The 21,520-nt window shown below is 37.1% G+C and overlaps 1 protein-coding gene across 2 annotated transcripts in view; it reads right to left on the minus strand.

Annotated features, from left to right (window-relative positions):
- Positions 1 to 21,520, minus strand: part of AFG1L (AFG1 like ATPase) — a 198,730-nt gene that overhangs the window by 13,278 nt on the left and 163,932 nt on the right. Inside the window, exon 12 of one of the 2 annotated variants that reach the window (XR_008298422.1) lies at positions 4,340 to 4,475. The exons of the other annotated variant lie outside the window; for it this stretch is intronic. The gene's annotated coding sequence lies outside the window, so the exon portion shown is untranslated. The remainder of the gene's footprint in view (positions 1 to 4,339; positions 4,476 to 21,520) is intronic. 2 annotated transcript variants of the gene reach the window in all.

Below are 21,520 nucleotides of genomic sequence, written 5' to 3' on the forward strand. Positions count from 1 at the left end.
CTAGCATTCAGTCCTTCAAGGTTCCATCCAAAGTGGGGGTAGTTTACTAGGTCCCCATCCTGGGCTGGTCCTAAACTCTGACTTTTGTCGTGCTGATCCAGTGAGGCTGCCAAAAGTAAGCTCAGTTCAACTCAGCTCATTTTTTTTTAAAGATTGCTAGCACTCACCACTATCCATGTTTTCCTCATCTTCTTGGGCACCCAGCTAGACACTATTCCCCAGACTCTCTTGCACTTAGGTATGGCCGTGTGATCAGGTTAAGGCCAGTGGAATGTAAAGGAAAGTGATCTGCATGGCTTCTAGATCTGGCCCACAGGATCCTCACTGCCTTGACTTACCTGCATGCTGAACAGAGAGCTCTGAGGACTCGAAGGAGGGGTGGAAGCACAACAGGGACAAAGTCTGGTTCCATGAAGGACCACATGGAGCAGTGTCCTGGCCAACTTACACTGGATGGTGATATGAGCAAGAAATACACGTTCATTTGTTCAGCCTCTGAGATTTGGGGTTGTTTGTTTCAGCAGCTAGCTTATCCTAATTCTTATTTCATCCATCTTCCTTCATCATCCTAACGACAGGATCAGTGCAAATTACTGACAGAGTCCACCATTATTGGAAGTGGAAGACTTTCTCACATTTCCTAGGTGGATAAGGATTCTTCTTCACACAAGATGGTCACTATCAAAAATTTCTCTTCAAGTTTTCTTCAGATTATCATTAAAATTTTTTAATCAGGAACTGCACTTATCCATTTCAAATCAAAGCTGGTTTTTATTTATTTTTAAAATTTTTTTAATGTTTTTATTTATTTTTGAGACAGAGAGAGACAGAGCATGAGAGGGGGAGGGGCAGAGAGAGAGGGAGACACAGACTCTGAAGCAGGCTCCAGGCTCCAAGCTGTCAGCACAGAGCCCGACGCGGGGCTCAAACTCTCGGACTGTGAGATCATGACCTGAGCTGAAGTCGGATGCTTAACCGACTGAACCACCCAGGCACCCCCAAAGCTGATTTTTAAAAAGTTATGTTAATGGAGGCAACTTTTCTCATTACAAATTTGAAAAGATGTTAAAGTTTTGTTCAAATTTAGTATTTGATGCATTTTAAATGTCTGTAAGTTTATTTTTCTTCTGATTATATAACAGAAATTTAGTAAACACTTTCATCGAAACACATATAGATGCTGACAAATTATCTCATCTAGCCCTGTGCACCCTCCAAATGGTATGCTGCCACAGGACTACTCACCCTTACTTCCCCTAGTATTCGATATTTAAATATGCTTGGGGCATTCAAGTGCAACTTAAAAATTCTCTTAAAAAATTTTCAGCTTAAACCCATTTAATATATTTTTGGAGAAATAAAGAATGCCTTTGTGGGGTACTCTAATTATCATAATGGTTCCAATTGTTCTTGCCTCCTTGTCTACACTCTTTAGATTGTGACTTTCCATCTCTTCCATGTCTTAGCATCTGTCTGCCCAACTCCTCAATCTGGGCCAGACTTGTATTTACCACAACCAATAGAATGAGGCTAAAGTCACAATTTTCCAGTTCTGAGCTTAGGTCTCAAGAGGCTTTGCACACTTCTGCTCATTCTGTTGCAACAGCTGGGCTGGACTCCCGATGAAGGAGAGAGCATAAGAAGAAGAGCCAACTGTCTAAGCTGAGAAAACAGCTGAGGCCAGCCTCCAGCCTGCTGCCCCACCTGCCCATAGTAGATGAGAGAACCCAACCAAGATCAGCAAAGCTGACTGCAGATGCATAAGTGAATCCAAAATATATTAAAAGAACTTTCCAGCTAAGCCTGTAGATTAGAGAGCAATAATAAAGGCTTATTTTTTTAAGCTACTGAATTTTGGGGGTGATTTGTTATGTAGCAATAGCTAACTGAAACACTATACTTGCTACAGAGAGGTTTACTAGGAAAAGCCCATATTTCCAAAGTCCTTAGCAAGTCCAGCACACGTAGAAAAGTATGTCTAGCTTTTGTAGCAAGATTGGTCTTATATAACTGATGAGGATATGTAAAGACACATACTGTCATTTGTTTTATGTTCATTTATTTTTCTTAATCAATTATGGCATTTTTATGGTGTAGCACAGAACTCATGTCTAAAAATAAAACTTGGTGATTAACTGTATACAAGAGCTAGAAGGAAAAAAAGCTAGAAAATTATGTGGCATCCCAATAGAATACCAGAAGACATGGACCAATCAAATAAAAACAGAAAGTCACAGAGAAAAAACAAGCTGGCATGAAAAAGGCAACTGAGAGAGATAAGGACTGACTGCAATGAAACTAAAATTATAAGAGCATTCCAACAGAAAAATGGACACAGGATACGAATACATAATTCCTGAACTAAAAGCAAAGTCGAAGAGGCTAATAAACAAATGAAAAATATAGTCAAGCTCACTAGTAACCAAAGAAAGACAAAATAAGAATGATATATCATTTTTCATATAGCAATTTTGCAAAGAAAAATAAATTATACTACTCAATGCTGGCAAGTAGGTAATGAGACATCCATTGCTGCTAAGAGAGTAAATTAGTTCAGATGCTCCAAAAATATTTTGTTGGATTGTATTAAGAGCCCTAAAAGAAGTCATCGACTTGACCCAATCATTCTGTTTCTAGAAATCAATCTACAGGAAGTGACCAGAAATCCAACCAAAGGCTATATACAGGATTATTTATAACTATGTGAACTAAAAGCAACTTTAAAATAAAACAACAGAGGAAAGGCTCAATAAATTATGGAATGCTGACATAATGGAACATATTGCCAACAAATAATAATGTTTACGAAACATATTTTATGATATGAAAACATGCTTATGATAAAAAGCTAAGTGAAAAACTCATACTTCAAAATTATAATTATACTAAGGTACCTATTTTGCTCAAAATATATATGTAGGAAAAAGACTAAATACGTAAAAATGCTAACAATTGTTATAGATAGTGACAGACTTAGAAGTCTATATTTTATAATATTTTATGATCTTCTTTATTTTATAGATTTTTCTTCATTTTCCAAAAGGGAAATAAAATATATTGTGACAAAAGAGTAAAAACTGAATGATGTAGCAAAACAATGTTGAAGATCTTTACTGATTGCAAAGTATACTCTTTGGTTTTGTTTTTCAGCTGTTTAAAAAAAAAAATTTAACGTTTATATCTTATTGAAAGACAGAGCATGAGCATGAGGGGCAGAGAGAGGAGGAGACACAGAATCTGAAGCAGGCTCCAGGCTCTGAGCTGTTAGCACAGAGCCCGACATGGGGCTCAAACTCACAAACTGTGAGATCATGACCTGAACCAAAGTCAGACACTTAACCAAGTGAGCCACCCAGGCGCCCCTGCTTTTCAGTTATTTAATCCCCTGCCTCTTCCCTAATAATCATGAAGAGTGAATGTGTAAAACAGTCACCGCAAATGCATATACTAAAGAGCTTGAGGAGTTACAAATCTATTCAAAGCTGCAGTTGCCACCCTCATTTACTCTTCTGTACGAGACTGGGAGTCCCAGGAGGGTCAGTACTATCTTGTCCACCCAAGTGTCTGGGGCACCTACCAGCCCAGGGAACACAATCTCGCATAATACAAGACTAGTGAACAAGCAAACACATGATCACCAAGTCTTCTTCAGAACCAATGGTAACTACTGAATGCTTAACAAATACAAATTTTGTACTAACTCTCACAAGAACTTCGCAAAACACAAAGATACGTTTCTCTACTCTTCTGACCTAACACACCACAAAATTGCATGCACATGATCTCTATAGCAGTTGTAAGTATTTATACTTTTGTTTGCATTAGTTGATCCTCTTATGTAAGTAAACCATAGCATAAGACACCTTTTGAAACCATAATTAGTATTATAAATTCATGCATTGTGTCCTATGAATAATTAAAGCATATGATTATTTTCGACTACTAAATGCCACTTCAGTTAGTAGCATCCTTGAGTATGTTATTCTAGCTCAAAATTCAAGTAGCATTATCTAATGCAGATTCTTCTTATGATAGATAATGATGGCACTCTCCATCTTTCTACCTGAGCAATTAAAAAGTTTAATAGTCTCTGATGTGGCTGGCTATCTGAATAATTTTCTAAACAGAAACAATTAAAATCCACTTATTCGATGGTTTGTGCATTCTCGACTATTGTTTCAAACTCTTTGTTTCTGTGGAAACCTGATGAAAACCTAAAGAACTTTAAATCTATAATGAGTTTGCAAAGAGCATTTGTTTTCCTTAATTACTGGGAGTATACAGCTGGATTATATGTAGCACAGTTTTTCTAAAAAACTTTTAGGAATAAAGAGCTTGCCTGCTGTCTTCTTTCTCCTGTATGAGAAACGGCACAGCTGTCTGCTTCGGTTTGACCCTGGTGCCAGGAGCGGGGATTTTCTCAAAGCCACACCAGTGTGAAATGCACGAGCGTTACCACCAGGCTGCCTTCTGCCCTGCAATGAGCGGTTGGTCCACTTCAGCACACACGAATGAGCTGTCAGCTTGAGTTTCTTTTTTCTCTGCCTGGCTAATGCTTGCTCTGCCACCATTATTTCAGCTCAAGTAGGATGATTATTATTTCAAGCGCTGTCTAGATTATATTGTCCTAAGGGTTACTCTTTATCTGTATAGACTTCTCTTTATAAATTCCTTGTAGTGCTACCCTGATAGCCCCTCATTACACAAGTATGCATGGCATCTTGCTTTGTGTATACAGAAATGACAATACATCATATCTTAAAGAAAAGTGCTTTTTAATAGGGGAAAAAAACACTTTAATTAGGATGAATGCATCCTTTTCAAAACAAACTAAAAATATCATATGAATTTGTTAAAACAACTATGTGCACCAAATCAATAAAGATAATAACTAGAAAAACAAAGCACTGAAATATGTGTATTTGTAGAGTACATAATTTCCCAAGACTGGTAATACGGCACCTTAATATGAGAAATCACATTAATATGAAGTCCCTACCATCCAACTGGGAAATAGCTCACTATTCCAGAAAATACTACCATCTCTTACACACTCTACTTCAGAAAATGTTCTCTGGTGTGCTGAGGGAAAGATTTACTCCTTGACTTAGAGTCTCAATGGCAGGAAGGCTAGTTCTCCCCAAATCTACCGGATCTTTAGCAAACTCTCTATCCCCTCGAGATAATGATGGGCTAATGCAGTACTCTTTTGGGGTTGTGCGTGTCATTTTTAATGGAGTGTATAATAACAATGGCAACAAAAAAATCTATGTGGCAAACCAGAGGTGATTGCACTCTTTCCTCACTCTGACTTGACTAGCTTTCTGTATGTAATAAATCTCCAAATTCTGGAGATACCTAAGTCTGGAGATTCCAGAACTGACAACTTTCTTAAAACACAAACCACATCAAATCAGATCTATTGAGTACCTGCTGGATGAAAAGCACAGCGCTGGGTTTATTCCCAGGAATACTTCCAGTTCATTTAGGAAATATAAATTCCAGCAACTGTCACAAAAATATTTGATTTATAGCCTGTAGCACAGAAAACCAAAATTTTTATGTATTTTCTTGGAGCTGTATTGATGCTTACATTCAGTGGTGCCTCTTATAATGATGATGATGCTAACGATTTCCTACTTTTTCACATTCTTCTAACGCTGTGTTTTTAAGTTATCTCCACATTTTTCCTGTTTTTTTTTAACTAATTACTTCATCATTACTGCATTTTACAAACTCATTTATGAAAACAATACGGTAACAACCTCCTTCTAATTTCCCACTGGTAAAAAGATTTTATTAGCTGGTTTAAAACAAATGGAAATTTAAACATTATTATTAATGCCTCAGACATTATATCTGATTGTACAGACGACAGAGGTAATAATGTATGTGGCCAAGGCTGAAATGTTTCATCCCTTATGTTTCCTATTTTTTAATATAATGATTTTAATAAGAATGTATACAGTAATGATGAAGTAATTAGTAACAACATGATTCCACCAAATTCACTGAAATCAGTAACTGAAGACTAGCACTTGATCATTAACATAGTCAAGCCATCCTGCATATCCCCTCGGTAGAGGGCAGTATTTGCTACATCTCTGTTGGAGGAAAGACTTCTAAATTTGCCTGGCTTTGAGATCTATCCAGAAGAAATTTGAAAGATTACCCCCAAATGAGGGTCTACACCTTTGCTACTGGTTCTAAACGTGCGTTTGAAAAGAAAGGTTCATCAATGTAAACTCCTTCCTTTGGAAATCAAAGCAAGGAGGCATGAAAAGTGACATTTAAGACACTAAAAAGCAAGAGGATATAGAATAGCAAGTAACCTATTTTATTTTATTTTGGGGGGGGGCACAAGTGGGCAAGGGTCAGAGAGACAGAGAGAGAGAGAGAGAGAGAAAGAGAGAGAGAGCGAGAGGGAGGGAGGAGGGAGGGAGGGAGAAGCGGGGCACACCCAAAGCAGATTCATGTTTTTACCCAAAGCAGGGTTTGTGCTCACCAGATGTGGGACTCTGAAGTCACAAACCATGAGATCATGACCTGAGCCAAAGTCAGACGCCTAACAACTGAGGCACCCAGGCACCTGCAAGTAACTTATTTTAAATTTGAGGATGATGACTTCTGAAACTGTTAAAGTCTTACAAATGCAGAGATTTTGTTATTTTTGTTTTGCTTTTCCCTGTGAGAGTTCACGGACTCTCCCCAATCCTCTTAGACTTGGATACTGAAAAAGCCTAATCAGAGTTGGAAAAGAAATGGATATCAAAGAATTTTTCTTCCTCCCACTCTTCTGCTTTCAAAATCATGGAAATACTTGGTGAAAAATACTAATTAATATTCTAAAGATACTAAAAAGTTAATTAGAGCAAGGCTGAATGCCTCTCTGTGCTGTTAGATACACAAAGGGCCAAATGCTTCAGAGTAAGACCAATAGAATTCTTCACTCCATCTTCTTACCAAAAAGACAACCTTGAATTACCTGCTACTCAACTTTTATTAAAATATACAACATTCATGAAAGGTTTGAACATGAGTCTATCCAACCTCCAAGCATTTATCCAATTTCTAAGCAATTTCTCTGGATCAACCTGATAATAGAAAAGCTTACTTATAAGGCATTTTTGACCTCTTATAGCACTAGTTTCATTGAATAGTACTTTGTCATAAGGGCCCCAGCTTGTTTATAAGAATCTGTGTGATACAAACTTGTACTGACAGCAGAAATAGTGCTGAGAAAACTGTCTGCTGGCATCTTTTAGAAGTCCCTATGGGTCCAAGTGCCAGAAAAGCTTCACTTCTCCTGAGTAACTAATTTTATGTCTTCTAACTTACTGAACATCTTTCCCCCTCTTTGGGAGAAGCTGACAGCTGATATAATTGTTCAGTGTAAGAACCTTGTAGAGGTTTATGACATGGATTTACATATACTAACTTTTCCTTTCAACTTAATTATTCTCTATTTTCTCTTTGCCCTGCTTTTTAAAAAATCTACATAATTCTATTTGTGAGTATATGTGTATATCTGTAATATTTTTTGCTACAAATAAATACATGCCTAAATTATTCTTTTTCTATTTCTTTTTAAGGCTTATTTTGTTATTTAGTTTGCTTTAATTAGATGGGAAGCAAAAGGGAATCCGGGAAATAAAATGTAAGAACTTTTGATACTCAACAGCAGTACATCTTTTAAGTTTGTTAGTTAACAGACTAACTTAAACTCACTTATATGTGGAATCTAAAAAACAAAAAACAAAAAACTCATAGAAAAAAGAGATCAGATTTGTGGTTACCAGAGGTGGGGAGCTGGGAGGAAGGGAGATGGACAAATGTGGTTAAAGTTGCAAACTTTCAGTTATGAGACAATCACTCTTCCTTTTCTTATCTATATGAAATGATAGATGTTAAGTAAACCTATTGTGGGTAATCACATTTCACAATATATGTAAGTCAAATCATCATGCTGTACACTTTAAACCTTATACGGTGATGTATGTCAATTATTTCTCAATAAAACTGGGGGAAAATGTATGTAAGATAATTTTTGTATCTCCATGTAAGTGTGAAGGATAATTTATATTTTACAGAGTTTTTCCACATATATTAAGGCTGGAAAACAGTAAGATTAGGTTAAGAGCAGAGGCTTGTTATATTCATCTATTAACACATTTTACATAGTAACCTCCAAATCCCAAGATGTTACCAATCTAGTAAATTACTTCCATTTAAAAAAATTCTTCAAGGGGCGCCTGGGTGGCTCAGTCAGTTAAGTGGCCGACTTCGGCTCAGGTCATGATCTCGCGGTCTGTGAGTTCGAGCCCTGCGTCGGGCTCTGTGCTGACAGATCAGAGCCTGAAGCCTGTTTCAGATTCTGTGTCTCCCTCTCTCTGACCCTCCCCCGTTCATGCTCTGTCTCTCTCTGTCTCAAAAATAAACAAATGTTAAAAAAAATGTTTAAATAAAAATAAAAAAATTATTCAAGAAATGGTGGGAGATTTTAGTTGTTTCTAATGTCCCTTTGATTCAGCTGTACTAGGACTCTGACTCTGTTTCCTTCCACTAAATCCCATGGTAAGATTTTCCAATCCCCATCCACACCCCTCATCTCTTCCTTTTTCAGTGTCAGTTCAGGTGATTTCATGGACTCCTTTCAACTTCAAACTAACACATCTCTATAAATGACTTCCAGATCTGTATCTTCAGTCTTAGATTTCCAGTTGCTTGTAAGTCCCCTTCTCCTATATCAGGTATTTGTCAAGGGTCCTGCCATCCCTCTGGTCATCCAAACTGAAAACATCAGAGCCCTAGGTGGCATGCCCTTGGCCCTGAGACCTCTCGGCATCCGATCTTACATATTTCCCTCATATTCATCTTGTTCTTTCCAATCTATCACGTACACCTGTTTTAGGGGGCAACTGGGAGCACAGATTCGACCCATGTTCTGCATTCCAAGCCACAGACCCTGATGAGGGGTAGCGTCAATCTAGAGGAAGGGGCACATAAGGGCATGATTTGCTCACTTAGCTCCATGCCCATCTTGGGGAGCTTTATCTAACGCACAAAGGTTCCATGTATGGTAGCAGCAGAGACAATCTTATACAACTTTGGCAGATTATCCAATATAGATCTGTTAAAAAATGACAATTTTTTTTTTATGCTGATGAAGGTTCTAATTCAAACTCTACCACCTGATATGCAAGCCCCTTTATACTGACTTCAACCCATCTATTCTGGCTGAGTGCATACCACTCTCCTACATACTATCTAAATTCCAGCCATGACCCTTAAGTTGTCTGGAAAAAGAGTTCTTGATTGTTGGGTGATTTTTCTTTTTAGTAGTTTAAAGATGATATTGCACTGTTTGTCCATTGCTTCTTGATAGGAAGTCTTCAATCATACTGTTGTGCCCCTGGCTGCCTCGAAATTTTCTCTATCTTTGGTTTTCAACAATTTGACTATGATGTTCCTAGGAGTGATTTTCTTTGTACCTGCTAGGGGTTTGTTGAGGTTCTGGGATCTGTAAATTTATATCTTTTCTTAAATTTGGAAAAACTTCAGCCATTATTTCTCTAAAAAACTTTTCCACCCCATTCTCTCTTTTCCTTCTAGGACTCCAATGATATAGTTGATTTTTGACATAGTTTATGTCATGAGGTTTTGCTTTTTTTTCCCCTCAACACTTTTGTTTTTCAGATCATTGCATAATTTCTATTGACCTATCAGTTCACTGACTCTACTCTTCTACAGTTTGGTATGAAGTACAATAAACTTAAAAATTTTTAGATCTAGAATTCTCAACTTTTAGTTTTAGAATTTCTATTTGGTTTTTTTAGTTTCAATTTCTTTGCTAAGATTTCCTATTTGTTTATTCATTATCAGTATATTTTCCCTTATATCCTTGACTGTAGATATAAAAAAAAAAACTTTAAAATCCTTCCCTCTAATTCCAACATCTGTATCCTCTCAGGGTCAGTTTCTGTTGATTATCATTTCTCTTTTAAAATGGATCAGATTTTCCTGTGTCTGCAACAGCTAGCAGTTTTGGATTGTATTCTAGATAAGGTGAATGATATATTGTTAGAGACTTGGAATTCTTTTTATTCTACCAAAGTATATTGATTTTCTATTGTTGCTATTTTAGCAGGTAATTAACTTGGCTAGTTCCAAACTCCAAACTCTGTCTCCTCTATGATGAGCAGCAGCTGAAGTCTCTGTTCAGTATTTTTAGTGTTAGCTGTGCATGTGCAGTTCACAGGTCAGCCCAAGATTTGGGCAGTCTCTGTGAAGAACTCTGGGCTCTTCCTCTGTGGTTCTCTCTGTTCCATCATTTCTTTTCTTATTTTCCAGCTCTCTTCTCATTCCTCAAGCCAGGAATATTTCAGGTTTCTACTGAGTTTTAGATGTTCCATATGAAAACAACTGTGATCTCTTCTCTGGCAAAAAACAAAACAAAACAAAAACCTACAAAAATAAGAAACTCACCAGTGTCTTTCCTTTCTTCCAAGTGATGCCTGAGCTTTCTCCCTGCTTTTGGTTGTTCAATAGTGCCTCCCAGACAGTTATTTCTTAGATTTTGTCCAGAGTTACAGCTCTGATCTAAAGGTGGGTTAGTCAAATAGGTGCTACTCTGTCATTAACGCAAGTAGAACCCTCCTGAATCTTCAATTCTCTGAATATACTCTGCCATTTCCTACTTCTGTATTTTTCATAAAAACACAAAACCTCAGAGGAGGAAGAGATCAAAGGTTGCCCCCATGATGCCCTATTCTTAGGAACAAACAAACAGCTACCCTCACACTCTCTCCTCTCCATGCCAGCAGAATCTTCAACCCTCCAGCCTTTAAGGCCTAGTTCCTCTTTAATTACCCACAACTTTCTGCTCACACTGATCCGATAGTACTGATTATAATCTGCCTCACACTCCAGTGATCTATGTACTGATCATATTTTCTCTTCTAAATTAAAGTTGTGTGAGTGTACAGACTAACTCTTATTCACCTTAGTACCCCCTATAGCACCTAGAACTATGCCAGCCTTCCATTAAGTACTCAGGAAATATCTGTTGAATGACTAGAAAGAAGTACCATAAAATATAAAAAGGGTAGGGCTCTTTCTGTTACCTTGCATAAAAGGTAACAAACAATTACCTAGCATGTTGGTTTATTTATCCAAGTTTTCCATCTTGAAAGAAGGGCATTTCCAAGGGGAGATACTATTTGCTGACCCACTAGAACATGCTGGTAAGTTACAAACTTTCCTAGAGTGTACTGCCCCATTAATCATCCTATTACTTTATGTACCATGGTCCTGCTCAATCTAAAATGACTTCTTGTGGATCATGGTAAGAAGTCTAAATTTCTCTGCCTGGTCTTTATGGTGGATCTGTCTGAAATTTTCATGCTTATTCCTCTTTTCTAACATGTACTGTACTCTCATTAGGAAAGTATCTTCTGTTCCTCTTGAAACATTCAGTGTTTGGCTTCAGATTATGGTGAAATATCTTCACTTTGCTCATCTAAATTCTACTCACCTATCAAGGTCAAGATCAATTTCCTCCTTAAGTCTCATGTCTCCTCAGTCTTCCCAATCCTTACTATCCTTACTTTTAACTCCTGAGGTAATCATAACATGTACTAATGAGCACAACTCCTCAAAATAGACTTGTTACAGCTCAAAAGAATGAAAGAAATTAGTTGTATCATTTTACAAATGAGATACTTGGACCCAGAGATGTTAAGTGACTTGCCCAAGGCCACTCAGCTACATAGTATCTGGGTAAGTACTGGAATTCCTATCTCTTGATTCCGTTGGGCCTCTTTCCACTCTACAACACTGTCTGGCATTTGTTCATGTTATTTCCTTTACTAAATTGTAAACTTCTTATACTTCTTTTATACTCCTCCTAACACAGTGGTATACCAATACGGAAGTACTTAAGAAATAGTTGCTGGCCACTGAATCAATGTAATAATCTTTGGAAGGGGGGAATCTTACACAACATATATTTTTTGGTTAACAATAAAAAGATAAAAGAGCTAAGTAATGTTTCATCCTAAAATACATAGAAATCTTACAGTTTTTTGATACTATAACTCATTTCTAGGTTTCTCTCAAAATCTTTGGCCTTAGCATCTTCAGGTTACTTTAAGAAACAAAAATAGTATATTCTAACAATTCTCAAAATTTTTTCTATAAAATACATTTCAAAGTCATAATATATCTATTGGAATATATTTTACTAAATATTCTAATTAGCAATGTAGTAAGTAATTACTAATTCTGAGTCAACTGATCTAATCCAGAGGAAAGGTACTATGGAGAATATCAAGTCATGTATTTTATGGTGGGAAATAGAAAAACTTGAAAATTAAAAATCACGGAATTACTTTATATATAAAACTTCTGTTAAAAAATAATAATAATAAAAAAAAGAGCCAGTTGGTAGGTAAGCATTAAAAAAGCCACAGTATTCAAACAAGTACCTATACAGTGTAGGGCGCCTGGGCAGCTTAGTGGGTTAAGCGTTCAGCTTCAGCTCAGGTTATGATCTCATGGTTTGTGAGTTAGAGACCCACATCGGGCTCCGTGCTCATGGCTCAGAGCCTGGAATCTGCTTCAGATTCTGTGTCTCCCTCTCTCTCTCTCTGTCCCATCCCAGCTTGTGGTCTGTCTCTGTCTCTCAAAAGTGAATCAATGTTAGAAAAAAATTAAAAACTAAAGTACCTATGAAGTGTTTTACAGTCTTATTAATTGGTTGACCTATATTTCCTATATTTACCAATCTTGTCATTATACAGATCTTATGTTTAGAGAACTATTTCTGTTATTATTCCTGTTTTGCAGGTAGAGAAATTGAGGCACTGAGATGCTGAGTTACCATCCCAAGATCACATAGCTAGTAGGTGGCAGAGCCAGGACTTGAACTCCTTGGTAGTTTGCAAATTCAATTCTGTAGTTTAGAGTTGTGATACTCCAAGTCAGATCATTCAGTTTACTTTTATTTATTTATTATTTATTATTTATTTTTGAGAGAGCGAGAGAGCAATCACACGAGCACGGGAAGAGAAGTAGAAGAGGGAGAAAGAATATCTTAGGCAGTCTCTGCACACGGAGCCCAACGTGGGCCTCGATCTCATGAACTGTGAGATCATGACCTGAGCTGAAATAAAGAGTCAGATGCTTAAGTGACTGAGCCATGCAGATGCCCCAGGTCATTTACTTTAAAATAATAATAATAATAAAAATTCTAATTTTGAAAAGCTAGTGACTTTAATTTTTAAAATTTTATTTCATACTTTTTAATCCTTGAGCAGGTAAATGACACATTCCTCTCAAAGACCAAAGCAAATATTGAATTAAATTAGCTTGTCATACTTTCTTACAAAAGTGATCTTAAAGGGAACATGAGGAGTTGTGTCTAATACTAAATCTGATCCTCAAAATAATTGTACTCTTAAGACAGATAACATATTGAAGGTATACAACACATTCATCCTTCCCTTGAGACACTCTGGGAATCCCTAGGTGCTTTCTCCCCATTATAGGGACGATGCACATTTCCACAGCAAATGAAAGCAAGCTTTCTCCCTCAGAGAAGCTTCAGGCAGCTGAGCCTAAGTAGTCAATGGCTTACAGACTTTAAAATTTTTGGCTATATGCTACATCACCTAAAGAGCTACGCTTGCCCTAGTTTGGGAACAGAAGGCGAGCAGGACTGTTCAGCCTCGCAATGAGCCCTGTAACAGAAAACTTGTCATATGGAGAGAGTAGGAAGGCATTCTCTCAACCCAGTTTTTCTTCATTCCTTCTGATTCTTCTTTACCCATCATGGAAATGGCCACGTTCAAGTGGCTATAGTTTTTAAATTTCTAATCCAGCCCTCCTTTATGGGCGTTTCTCTAAAGGTCTTTTTTCTTTTTCCCTTTAAAACAGCAAAATACAACAATCATAACCTGTAACCCAACAGATAGTTATTTCCTTGGAAGATACAAATCACCATCTACAATTAGTAAAAACTGATCCTTCAGTTCAACCTCCAAACTTGCTTTACCTTGAAAAATGCAAATAATGCTTATAAAATGTCATTTTAGCTTAGTTAACAAAATATGGATTAGAACAGCACCTATAAACTATATTCCTAGAATAAGCAGTGAACAAATTACTATTCATTTTCAGCATAACTTTCTTGATAAAGTTCTAGGATGCTAAAATAGTACATCCTGAACTTCACAATTTGGTTGTTCAACTACACAGAAAATATTTTTACAAAAATATTTAAGGATTTCATCAGTTTTTTTAAAAAGCCTCTTTTCTCTTTTTTTTTTAGTTTATTTACTTATTTTGAGAGAAAGAGAGCATGCACAAATGGGGGAGGAACAGAGAGAGAATCCAAAACAGACTCGGGACTCAAACTCACAAACCATGAGATCATGATCTGAGCCAAAGTCCAAGCATCAGATGCTTAACCAATTGAGCCACCCAGGCACCCCTCAAAATCCTCTTTTAATTCATAAATATTTAATTATTTTCTTTTAAAGCTCTTATGGTGTCATTATCCTTCTTTTTTTTTTTTTTTTTCTTTATCAAGTTGACCAATCTTCATTTGCATGGACAGGCTTGCTTTTTATCTACATTGTTAGGGTGTTTACTACCTCAGACAAGCAGAGACTTACTGGCAAAAGACTTAGACGTGATGGGTGGGGCATGGTTCTAGTATAAGCTGTGAGAGATGTTTGAGGAAAGGCTACATTTCTTTAAGTTTTTTAAAATATTTATTTATTTTTGAGAGAGAGAGAGAGTGTGTGTGAGTGGGAGAGGAGCAGAGAGAGGGAGACACAGAATGTGAAGAAGGCTTCAGGCTCCTAGCTGTCAGCACAGAGCCTGACATGGGGTTCAAACTCACAAACCGTGAGATCATGACCTGAGCCAAAGTCAGACACTTAACTGACTGAGCCACCCTGGCACCCCAGGATGGGCTACATTTTTAAGTGGTCAGTTCATTTGTGACTATTTTCTTGTTATGATAATTTTGCATTTCTTTGCAACCATATAACTATGGCAATTCAGATACTGAATACTTGCATAAAGAGGACTCTCGAAATCATTCAGTTTCAGATGTAACCTAAAATTCTTAATTAAGTATAATCTTCTGAGTCAGGCTAAATAGTTCAGTAAACAAAAACCATTCAGTAAATATAAAAACACACCCAACCCCAAGTAAAAAAGCAGGCATGTGTTATATCTGGGACAGTCCCAGCTTTCGATGGCCTGGTTTTCTGGGAGGCTCTTAAAGCTTGAGACTTACCCAATTACCACACCTGATACCACGATGAAAGAAAACCTTTGGCAAGGAATGAAGGGGTTGATAGTCAGTAATGATTATTTTTGAGCCACGGCCCCTTCGAAGAAAAAATAATATTATAGACTTACACATTAGGTAGCAGTTTGTCTATTAGTGCCATCATAGATAAAAAAAGGTTTTGACTATAAGCCATAAGTAAAACTAAAGAGGCCCAGATCATTCCCCCCTTCCCACACCTCTCTCCCCTTCCCTGCTCCAAGCACATTTCCTCACATCTGCAATCCTGCAGGTTAACATCTAGCTTCTTGGTATCTTCAGGATTCTTTCTGCAAATCTACAATTCAATATGGTCATGTTCAGAAAAGCAAACCCAATTAGGAGAGCCTATAGCACTTGGATAATAATAAGGCAAACATTGCCATGTGTCATTCTAAATACTTTATATGTATTAACTCATTTAATATTTATAATAGGTAGGCATTATTATTGTCCCCATTTTATAGGTAGAAAAACTGAGGCACCAATGTGTTAAATTACTTTCCCAAGATCATATAATTAGCGAGCGGCTTGAACTCCTTGGTAGTTTGGGAATCAGACTCTGTGCTCTTAATCACCACACTCTATCCAAAAATGTTCTGGACAGGTTACATCAAATCTTCAATTCTGGTTCTACCATGAAGTACAGTCAGATACTTTGTGAGTTCCCACATCTGAGCTAACCTTTGAGCCTTTTATGGAGCATGAAGCTGGCTGTAGAACAGACATCCTCCAGTGTGAGAGCCCCCTCCCTGATGAGAGCCTTAGTACAGAATTGTCCAACTCATGTGGCTTGGCATATCCACACGATCTGGTAGCTGTGCTACTGACCCTTGGGTACTCCTGAAAGCCATAAAGGATCTACACCTCCAGGCTAGGGACCTCAAGGCTTAGGCAGCCTCATTTCTTTACTCTTTAATAAGAATCTTACCATTTCTCTCTCCCTGTCATGATATGAAGAAGGTTGGGAAGCCCTGTTTCAGGGAACTGTAGAAGGATAAAGGAGAATATATTTGGGTGGTCTTTGTTCCCGGTCACTCCCCCCACATCAGAGCTACAGTAAAGGAAAGTGAGCAGATTCATCTCTATGGACATGACATGAACTTTCAGGTTTCCTTTCCTTCCCTTGATACAGTTACTTGGCTCAAATGAAGAGCAAAGCAGAAGTCAGAAATACTGTTACTTAAGTCAGTGGCTCTCACAGTGCAGTTCTAAGATCTCTAGGGGTCCCTGAGACCCTTTCAGAGGTCCTTTGAGGCCAAAACTTGCAGTAATAATACTAGGACACTATTTATTTTTTTCACTGTGCTGACATTTTCAGTAATGGTGCAAAAGCAATGGTGGGTAAAACTTCTGGCACTTAAGCATGAATCAAAGCAGTGGCACCAAATCATATTGTGTTCTTCACTGCCCATGTACTCACAGTAAAAAAAAAAAAAAATCCAGTTCCACTTCAGATGTCCTTGAAGAAGCAGTAAAAAGGATTTTTAAAATCTGAACCCTTCAGAACACATCTTTTTAGTATTCTTTGTGGTGAAGGAAGTATACATAAAGCACTTCCACTATATACCAAACATATCTTGAGGAAAAGCACTTGTGCAGTTGTTTGAGTTGCTAGCTGAACTAGCCACTTTTATCATGGAACAGAATTTTTATTTGAAAGAATGAGTTACAGGCAAACTATGGTTATTCACACTGAAACATTACAATGTTTCACAGACATTTTCTTGAAAATGAACAAGACTGTCACTTCAAGGAAAACAACTAAAAGTAATTTGTTGTCAGTGATCAAATTGAGCAAAAAACTGAAAATTGGAATTTTGGAAAGCTTGTTGTTTCCACCATGAACTTGATAGCTTCCCAATTCTCAAATATGTTTTTTTTTTCTGATGAGACTGATGGTTATATTAATGAATATAATGCTTTGATATTGTATAATTAAATGTACCAACATTTGAAAGATCTATATAACTCAATCAATATTTTCCAGTAACCAGTGTATTCATTCTCTTACAAAGTCATGCATGACAAAAGATCCATTTAAAGTTCAAGAAGGATAATAGAATGCCAAAAATACACTGATACTGCTTCATATACTACATTGTAACTAACATTTTAAAATCTTCTTGTCAAGTTTTTTTTTTTTAAAATTTAAATAGGCTTTTTTTTAGAATAGTTTTAGGCTTACAGAAAAATTGAAAAGATAGTACAGAGAGTTTTCATGTACTCTCAAACTGTTTTCCCTATAATTATTATTATTAGTAGTAGTATTATATTTATTTTAGAGAGAGAGAATGTAAGCAGGGAAGAGGGGCAGAGGTAGAGAGAAAGAATCTTAAGTAGCCTCCACACTTAGCATGGAGCTGGTTGTGGAGATTGATCCCACGACGCTGGGATCATGACTTGTGCTGAAATCAAGAGCTGGATGCTCAACCAACTGAGCCACCAGGCTCCCCCAGTTTCCCCTATTATTAATCTCTTACATTAGTATGGCACATTTGTTACAATTAATGAACCAATGGGGCTCTTGGGATTCTCTCTTCCTCGCTCTCTACTCCTCCCCTGCTCACATTCTCTCTCTCCCACTCTCTCCCTCTCTCTCTCTCTCAAAATAAATAAATTAAAAAAAAATAAAGTTCATATTTTATTCAGATTTCCTTACTTTTTACCTAAGGTCCTTTTTCTGTCCCAGGATCCCACCTAAGATACCATATTAGCTTTTAGTCATCATGGCTTTTAGGCTCCCCTCTGCTGTGACAGTTTCTCATACTTTCCTTATTTTTGATGATCTTGACAATTTTGGGGAGCACTGGCAAGTTATTCTGTAGAATGTCCCTCAACTGGAATTTGTTTGATGTTTTTCTCATGATTAGGCTGGAATTATGGTAATGGGAGAACAACCACAGAGGTCATGTGCTATTTTCATCATATCATATCAAGGGTATAAACTATCAACATGAATTATTGCTGTTGATGTTAACCTTGACCACATTTGTCTGAGGCGGTGTTTGTCAGGTTTCTCCCCTATAAAGTTACCCTTTCCCCCCAACCTTTTTCATACTGTGCTCTGTGAAAGGAAGTTCTTGTTGAATTTTCATGTAGCATCAAAAAAGAGTATCCATGGGGCAGCTGGGTGGCTCAGTTGGTTAAGCATCCAACTTTTGATTTTGCCTCAGGTCATGATCTCACGGTTTGTGGGCTCTGCACTGACGGTGCAGAGTATGCTTGGGATTCTCTCTCTTCCTCTCTCTCTCTGCCCCTCCCCCATGCTCTCTCGCAAAAAAATAAAAATAAACTTATAAAAAAAAGGGTATCCACAATTATCTGATATGGCTATTAAAATATTTTTCCCGGGGTGCCTGGGTGGCTCAGTTGGTTAAGCGTCCAACTTCGGCTCAGGTCATGATCTCGCGGTTTGTGAGTTCGAGCCCCGCATTGGGCTCTGTGCTGACAGCTCAGAGCCTGGAGCCTGCTTCCGATTTTGTGTCTCCTCCTCTCTCTGTCCCTCCCACGCTCATGCTCTGTCTCTCTCTGTCTCTCAATAATAAATAAACATTAAAAAAAATTTTTTAATATTTTTCCCATTTCCAACTACATATCTCTGTAAGACCAAATTTTCTTACATACTTAAACCAAAATATCACAAAAGACTGAATGTAGAAGTAGATATGCAGTTGTCCTTATCTTCTATTAAGCCAGACATTAAAGAGCTTTGCAAAAAAATATGTCATTCTTCTTACTAAATTATTCTCACTTTATAAAATGTTATTTTTCATACAAATGTTACTTATGCTAATTTGATGGGTTGAATATAATGGTTTTTATCATTGTTATTTTAAATAAGTTATAAATATTTTAAACTTTTCTGTTTTAATTTCTAATACATAGAGCAAATATTGAGAGATAACCCATATAAACAAAAGCTCTTTGGGTCTCTCAATAATTTTTAAGAGTGTAAACGGTTCCTGAAACCAAATAGTTTGAGAAACACTTGCTTTAGGGTTAAACTTTTGTGGACCAAAAATGAAAGAACCCTGTTCAAAGAAAGTGAGCCAAAACTGAATTCTAAAGGCTTAATGAGTAAACTGACTATACCTAAATTTTCCTTATTGAAAAATGTAATTTTTACACCTGCAGAAAATTGTTTCCTCAACTGATAACTGTGCTCACAAGTAACTATTTGCAAGAGTAGTTAGTTATTTGTGTCTTAAAAATAATGACAGGTAGCCAGGTGTGTTTGTAAAGTCTAAGCAGAAAAATATATCAGTTGATGCATATGCATGGGTGTACACATGTTCACTGTCAACTTCTTATGAGTTTCCTTTTTTGGTTTTTAGCGTTCAAGGAATGGAGATCCATCAGATACATGTTTTGGCCTTCATCTGTCTATTAATCTTGATTATGGCGCATTAGTTCATATATGGTTAGACTTATAACTGTACCTAACAGTACCTCTTGGGGAGTTGTTAAAAAACATTTCGCTTCTCTATTTTATGCTTTATTTCATTTCATGTATTCCAAACGAAACCACTGGTTGGGAACTACTTCTGGTTTGTGTTCTGTGGTTGGTACACTCTGACTAAATACTAAAGGATGAATAGCTTTTATCTCTACTATTTGGCCAAGAGTCAAGGCTGATGGTGTCTGGATGCCAACAGCGGTGATTAGCATCAGGGAATAAGGGCATTAATCACCAGAGCCGAGACAGCCCAGGAATCTCCCTGGCCCTTTACCTTCCCAGCAGCAAAATCATTCCTGCAGCATTGCTGATTTACGTGTGCCATTTCTCAAATATGCTGACTTCTGGCAACACCATGTCCAAATAAGGCAGGAACCAGCCTGGCTAAAGCACAGGGGACAGGTAGGGCAGAAGCGAGATTACAAAGCGCTTAGTAGAGAGTGGGTCAGATTCTTGTTATCCCTAACTCTTTTTGTCCTCTCTCTGCTTCCTCACATTCTTCATCAACCCTTAAGTTAAAGAGTCATAGTCCTGGTGTCGAAAGGCATCTTGAAAATCATCTTCTGGTCCTTCAGCTGCAATGCCAATTTACGGGATGCAGTTGAATGTGTGATAAGGAATTTAGGACATAAGCAGTTACATGTAAAATTTCAACACACATGCATACACCTAGTTTGTTTCCCATGGGCCCTCAGAATTCTAAGAAAAGGGTGGGATAAAATCTCATGATTGACTCATACCATAACTTGATTTAAAAAGGTAAGATGTATACTAGTAACTTTCTACCTGAATTTATTTAATTGTTCTGAAATTTTGTAAATAAAGGAAAAAGAATTCTCTGCAACACCTTCTTCCCCACCACCTCCACAGAGTAACTGTGAAGATCTGAGTCCCTTAATAGTGGGTTTTTCCTGGTACTAAGTGTCTCCTGAAATAATGATCACATAAAAAAATATAGGTAAATACTCAGTATCTGCTCCAGGAGACCATCTTCCCCCAAAATGGAACATGTCTGTCCTTCTTCTCTCCTCCCTAGGTGTCCTTCTATGGAAGAAAGAGGAGCCTCATCTTTTGAACACATAAGATTTTTCTCAAGTTTGTTTCTCTGGCAAAATAAGTAAAACTTAAATGAAAGCATTCATAGAATTTTGTCTAGAGATAAAATTCAACCTTGATGAAACTGATCCCGTAGAAGTGTGAAGGATCCACATTACCCAGAACGACTTTCACTACCAGGGGTGACCTCATCACCCTGTCAGAGGATGTGACTAGCTCTTAAACCTTACTGAAGTGCTTTATTTCTGTAATAACAATTGCAGATTAGATTCATCTTTGACTTAAAAATTACAAAATTACACTGGCTAAAAGTAATTAAGTCATTAGCTTGTAAGAAAAGTACTCATAAAATGGTGGGCAACTATAAATAAAGATTTTCTTCTTCCCACTCACTGAAAAATTCTTTCTTGAGTTGCCTAAAACTTAAGATAAGTCTTAAGAGACTATTTACATGACAACTGAGGAATTATGCTTAAAGTTATGTATAATTTGGATTCTTCTCAAGATTTATAGTCAATAAATACATTGAATATCCATTGAGTAGTGACAATTCTAGAGCTTCTAAAAGAATTCATATCTATAATGAAGTTACAATCCAGGTCTTTCTCACTGATATGAATGTGTGTGTATATATACATTTTTTTCTCTGTTGAGTATATTATTAT

This window comes from Acinonyx jubatus, chromosome B2, assembly GCF_027475565.1.
Source record: "Acinonyx jubatus isolate Ajub_Pintada_27869175 chromosome B2, VMU_Ajub_asm_v1.0, whole genome shotgun sequence".
NCBI classification, from domain to species: domain Eukaryota; kingdom Metazoa; phylum Chordata; class Mammalia; order Carnivora; family Felidae; genus Acinonyx; species Acinonyx jubatus.